The sequence below is a fragment of the Corvus brachyrhynchos genome, unplaced genomic scaffold, assembly GCF_000691975.1.
Source record: "Corvus brachyrhynchos isolate BGI_N302 unplaced genomic scaffold, ASM69197v1 scaffold69, whole genome shotgun sequence".
Taxonomy (NCBI): domain Eukaryota; kingdom Metazoa; phylum Chordata; class Aves; order Passeriformes; family Corvidae; genus Corvus; species Corvus brachyrhynchos.
Genome location: NW_008240228.1, coordinates 4,979,018 through 4,985,480, shown reverse-complemented (window position 1 = coordinate 4,985,480; position 6,463 = coordinate 4,979,018). Strand labels below are relative to the sequence as shown.

Genomic DNA, 6,463 nt, shown 5'->3' with positions numbered 1-6,463 from the left:
GCTCTGCGAGGAAGCAGGAAGCGGCGAGCGGGCCTGGGTGAGCACCTGTTCGGCCCCACACAGAGGATGGGGCAGGAGAGGTCACAGTCCCAACCCACTCTGCCCTTCCTGCCCCTCAGGATAGCCACTGAGAGAGGCAGCCCCACCTCCAGAGCCACCAGTTCGGCCTTTTCCATGCAGCTCTTGTCCTCCTTTTCAGTGCGTGGCTGTCGTGTGCCAGAGCAACAAGCCATATGTGAGAGATGTTAAACAGCAAACACTTTGCAGCCTGAACCAGCTGAGGAGTCGGGGGGGAGAACAAGAACGCTGAGAGCAGGGGAAGGAGCGATTATCAGGAGTGAGTGTTCGGGAGGGCGATAGTGGGAGGTGCTGTAAGTGACAGGGATTCACTATGGGACACAAAACACTTAAGGTAAAGCCATTAGGATCAATTTAAAATACCAAAGAGGGAGGCTAAAGTGACAATAGCATGTTTTAATTGAAATCACAAATATTCTGCAAGGTCTGGTTGAAAAGACCAGGCAGAGTTACTTTATCTGAACACAGGAAAAACTTTTCCTTTTTTATTTAAAAAAAATTGCAAAGATCCAAATGGAACTATTTTTTTTTTTTTTTCAAAAAATTCTTAAATCTCATCTATATATATTTTTCTATTTTAATGTTTTCTCTTGACTTGATGGTCATATTATAAATGGAATTAACTACATTACTAATGGTTTTAATTTGATTTTAATAGAGCCTAGGGCTGAAGCATGGAATCAGCACATGTCCTATTAAAAGAAAAATACAGTTACAAGGACAGTAAGTAGCATCTCCAGATAAACACTTTTATCTGTGTGTTAGTTTTCTTTCTTGAGCTGAGTAGCCCATGTGCAGAGATTGGGGGTTTTTTTAGACACTTTTGCAAAGCTGAAGTCCACATGATGAGATTGTTACTAGTTTTGGCAGCAGCAATGTGAACTTGGTAAAAGAGCCTGGCATGGGAATCCACCGAGCCCTGACATATCCCATTTGCCCCGAACTCCTTGATTTCTGCTCACAGAATCTGACATGTGTTGGGCATTGACCTTGCTCTTTTAACTAAGCTTATTTTAGAAGACCTCTGCAGAACGCTGTGTGTTTGGCCTCGATGTAAGCTGTTAGGGAAATGTAGTACAAACACAGAAGTTGTATGTTTTGAATGCCAGAGATGTTAAGCAGCAGAGCAGTTGGTAAAAGCTGTACTTCTGACTGCTTTCTGTGCTCTCAACACGTGTCCTGAAAGAAAAGGAAAATTATTTATCCTGCTTTTGTGTGAAGGTTGTTATTTATTTATTTTTAGCAGGAAGTTCAGGACCAGACTGCTTTTTCAGTCCTAGATATTCCAGCTGGGCTCTCAGACACTCAGTGGAGCAAAAGCAGGTTTTCTGAAAAGTGGCTGTTGGAGATGTCCCAGGTCAGAAAGCTCAGAGGGTCAGTGTCTCATCATCCTGTAGAATCACCTTATAAATGTCTCTGGATAGAGGAGCTCACATACAGGAGTGCCTTTTCCCTATGGAGCAGCACCCCTCACCCTGGGTTTCAAGAAGAGCTGTAACCTTCACTGTGGATATTTGGTTTCCATTTGTTGAGAGGAGCAGCTGGGGTGGAAGTTCAGTCCAAGGGCTGCAATCTTGCAAATGCCAGCCTGGAGCACTGGGCAAGGAAACAAATCACATGGCAACATTGATGGGAGAGGGATTGGAAGTGCCTTTAAGAAACAGGTACAAAAAGTGTCCTTCATTCAGCCTCTGTCCTGCTCAAGTCACTGGAAAGCTCCTACCAACCCCAGGAACAGCAAAAGCAGAAGGAAACTTGGAAACACACGTGGGATGTTGATGTGGTGCACGCACTCCTGCACCCTTGCCTTGGGCTTTGAGCTTTGGAGCCTGGAAATCTGATTTCCTGGACAATGTGTCCCCAGAAGGGGTTGCTGAGTCTTGCCACACCTGAGGAAGTGGCAATAGTATTTTACACAAAAGAAAGCAGGTGTCCAGTTGCCAAAATAAATGGAAATTTGAATTTGTGGCCATGTGCAGCTCTTCAGGACAAAACCTGGCTCTGTGTGGAGCAAGGAGAGGCAGCTGAGCTGTGCCAGGACATTGATAACCCTGTTCCACAGCTCTGAGCACTGGCCCAGAGCTCAGCTCAGTTGCCTTCCCAAGCCCCCAGGGTGGGCATGGAGACCCATCTCTGACGCTGTGAGCGTTTCACAGAGCATTTCCTTGGCTGAAGGACTCTGGAGTGGATGTTCCCCCTCTCTCTGCAAAGCCCCCTCCCTGACTGAGCAGCAGCACAGGGAAGCCCTCCTGTGCCATGAATAATTCATCTCCAGCGTGTGCACGGGGTTGGAGCCTGACCCAGACAGATTTTTAGGGAAGTAAGTGAGCATCCTGCCATTGGTGCCAGTGCTGGTGGCTGCTTCATGGAGGATGAGCTGGAGTGGTGCCATCAGTCAGCGGGAGGGATGGCAGAGCTGCTGCCCCTCCTGCAAAGGGGGCCTGCCTGAAATTCCCTTAACCGTCACTCACAGGCTTGTTTTTCCAGGAAAATGGCTTTTATTTGTTGTGAATTCTTCATACAGAACAAAACCTAAATCATGTAACATATTCTGGGCTCTGGGCAGATAAAAATTGAAAGGGCCGGGGTGTTTGTGCAAGTGGAATGATAGTGACAAGCACCACATGGGGTCCTCGAGGAGGGTGTCGGGGGACTTGATCCCCCATAAAATGATGAAAGACTCTGATGTAATGGTGGTCTGTGAAACAATTCAAACATAAATGCCACTTTCTGTCCCATTAGCAAATGACTGCCATTGTAACAGGATTTTTTATTTTTTTGATATGTGTTTTGAGCACACTGAGACCAAAAACTTGTATTGTGATAGTGCTGCAGGAAGATTTAAAGGTTGTAGTGGACTAAAAATTGAAATGCAAATCACACTTTCCCACAACCTCCTGCTGAGGCCCAAATTTTTATAGATCAGATCCTGCAGTCCTGATGAAGAATCAGTGATCTGCCTTTCCTGGGATTCACAAATTAGTTGCAGTCCAAGATATCATTTCCTATGACAGAATTGTAACTTAGCAGGTGAAAGTTTGTCACTGAAGACAGTCCCCTGATCTTCCATTAATTTTTCCAACTGCAGTGCCACTAAGGATCCTTTCCTAGACAATGCAAGCACACACATCACAGCTCCCCACTCTGCAACATGCTCTTGCTGAATATAAACACACTGTATATATTGATCCTCTCCCCCTTGCTTTCTTTCTCCCCCAGCGTGCAGGTGGTAAAACACTGTCTGCCATGAACTTCATCAGGAAAAAAAAAAGAAGAAAAAGCTGTGGTTTGGAAGCTGCTGGATGGCAAACTGCAGGCTGGGAATGTGGCTGCCAAAACCACCACAAGGAGAGTGGGGCATAGAGGCACTTGTGGAGAATTCTGTTTGCTAATTGCGCACGGAATTTCAGGTAAGGAACATCCAGCGTAATTTGTTACAACAGGGAATGCCCTGGGTTTTGCTTTCCAGGGTGGCTTTTTTGCATCATTATTACTTTTATTTTTACTGCTGCCATTACAAATGGCCAGCTCTCTGTGGCTGGGAGCACACTTCACAGAGGGGCTGTGGGGCAGCACAGGACGTTTTTTGCCACACACACGACAGGCAGTACCAGCACGTATCTCCAGGCCCTGCTGTACGCCAGGGCAGGATCTGTTCCTGGCTGTGAGAGGACAGATTCCTCTCAATGCTTCACCTCTCCAAACACAGGAATGTGCTGTGGATTCCCAAGTGCTGCTTGTGGGCTCAGTTTGTCACAGTTCTGAGCTGGTTCTTAGTGCCCTGAACTGCTGAGGCTTCCCAGGAACTGTTCTGGTCATCCCTTTCCCTTCCAGCTATTTAGAGGTTCCTTCGATGCAAAACTGTGCTGGAAATTATCTCCAGCAGTGATCACAAGCTCCGAGTCCCTCTGCTTTGCATCTGGTTGCCATCCTGAAACTTTAACTAGTCCTACAACTTACTGCTAATTAGCTCCCAGCTAATAGTGCTGGCTACCAGTGCTGCAGCATTCAGGAGTCCGTGGGCATTAACAGGAATTGGCATTTGTTGATGGCCATGGTGGGAGCTGCCTGTCTGCAGCATTTCAGGGGTCCCTGTTGCTGGAATGTTGATTGCCTCCTCCAGTAATTAGCACTGACACTGAGCAAGTTTTTCAGAGGTCTCACTTGGCTGTGCAGAGCCCAAAGACACACTGGGCTCTGTCTGTGGTGAGGAGAGGCCAGTAATAATGTATTTCCCAACAATAATGTATTTCCCAGCAATATCCCTCCTCCTCTCCACTCCCCTGGCACAGGTAACACAGTGCCAAGGGATGGAGTCAGTGGCTCTCCTGCTGCACTTTTCCCTGCTTTGTTGTCCTGCATGCAACGCTCTTTCACTGCTTTTTTAATGCATAGAGAACAATTTAAACATTTTAACTTAAAGTCAATTGCCTCCTTGGTTTGGGAATACGATGGCAGTTAAAATGCTGCGGGAATTTGGCACACCAGCAGTGAGTAACTCTGGTGGGCCTTTCCTTGCCTGTTAAAAGAGAGGGTGCATAATCAGAATTAAAGCACAGGGAATAGAGGCCCCTTGTAACTGTTGAGGGGTAGATGAGCACGTGGCCGGTGCTTCTTTAGGAAGACCAACCGCCTGTTTGGAAAAAGAGGTGCTGGGGAATGTCGCTGTCTCCCTGGTCAGCTTCCCAAATCCGCTCTGCAGAGAGAGGCACGTGCTGCACATCCCACCCGCGGCTCTGGCTCAGCCTGGCGCTGGAAAAGGAGCTTTTTCCATGTGCTACTGTGGAGAGGAAGCTGCTCTCACCCTCACCCTGAGGAAGATGAGCTATAGGAATATACAAGGGGCTTTTTTTATAGCTCAGGGGCCAGGAGGGGAAGCAGTGGTCATGAGCAGAGACTGGAAGTTGGCTCGTTAAGTAAATCTCAGGCTGTAGCTGGTTTTAATTTATTTTTTGTTTTATGTGCAGGAGACTAGGCCTTGCAGGCCTGGCTAATATCAAAGCCTAGGGTTTTGTAGATTTTTAATCAAGGTCCACTTTGGGGGGTTCTGCTTTCAGGGCTTGTGGATGTGTAGGATTTTTTTGTCATGTTTTTCATTTTTTTCTTGCTGCAGTGTCTGGATTTCTTTAGTTCAACTTTTCCATTTTCAGACTTGAGCCAAGTGAGCTATTTCAAATTACCCAGCACTTTCCAGGGATTTTTTTGTTGTTGTTGTTTGGGGGTTTTTTGGTTTGGGATATTTCTTTTTTTTTTTTTTTTTTTTTTTTTTAGCAGACTTGCAGTCCAGTTTCTCTGAAAATCACAGATGGCATTGCAATCCTACCCCATTACCTCTCACTAATTTGGCATTCTTTGCAGTGTCTGAGTATTTTATTGTTCATCAAATCTGTATGAAAGGACTTTTATATAAATTTTTTGTTTGTTTTGTCCCTCTGCTGGCAGGAAAAGTAAATCCCAAAGTATTTCAGCAGGTGCTATCAATATGCAAATAATGGAGAGTACACTGGGTCTAATAGACCTCCCAACTACATGGGAGGTGTCGCTGTTGGAGCAAATTAGCTTTCTGTAATTTGCATGCTTTCCACAGCCTCCTGGGATTATATTTTAGATCAGAGACAATAAAAGCATATGCTGTTAGTTTTAAATGTAACTAATTTTAGACTTTGAAACCATTTTAACCTAACTTCTTAGTGTTAAACTGTTATTTGCACAGAAACTTTCCACAGAGCTTGTAATTTGCACGGCCTTTCTGTTCCCCCATTAACTGCTCCATCTCTCTTTCCAGGTTGAAAGAGAAGAAGGGAATCTGCCAGATGGCTGCATCCTGAAAAACAGGTATTTCTCACAAAACCAACTCCAGAATGTCCTAGCCTGGTTCTGAGTCTGCATTCAGGTCCTGATAGGGTCAAACGTCTTCCCTCCCCTTTGGCATCTCCATATGTTGTAAATCCATCCCAAAAGAATGCTGTGGTCCCTGCTGGCCGCTCACAGAGGGAAGAAGCTGCTCGTGGCATCAGAAAATCTTTGCTCACCCCGCAAAGCAAAGAGTCCCTGAGCTGATGTGGCACCAATGCCCAGTGTGGCTGCCTAGCCTGTGCCTGGTGAGAGTCTGCTGGGAAGCTCTGTTCGGAACAAACGGGAAGAGAAGCGAGGATTTTGCTGCAGGCTCAGTCTGTACAGTCAAATGTTGCTGACTTGCACTGGCACATTATCAATGGCACTTTCCAGTTGATACTGACAGCAGCAATTGCACTGTTGGTGCCTGGGCTTTGGGACAACGGGAATGATGGGGCATCACTCCCGTGCCCAAGGAGCTGTGTCTGAATCCCGGGTGCTGCCATGGCTGCTTTGTGCTTGACTGGGCAAGTGGGGGGGACAAGGGAGC

At 46.3% G+C, this 6,463-nt stretch overlaps 1 long non-coding RNA gene across 1 annotated transcript in view; it reads left to right on the top strand.

The window, feature by feature from the left end:
• The window catches only part of LOC108449364, a 174,019-nt gene that overhangs the window by 147,811 nt on the left and 19,745 nt on the right, over positions 1-6,463 (top strand). The window contains exons 4-5 of the long non-coding RNA XR_001865529.1: positions 3,298-3,488; positions 5,864-5,913. This is a non-coding gene — a long non-coding RNA (uncharacterized LOC108449364). The remainder of the gene's footprint in view (positions 1-3,297; positions 3,489-5,863; positions 5,914-6,463) is intronic.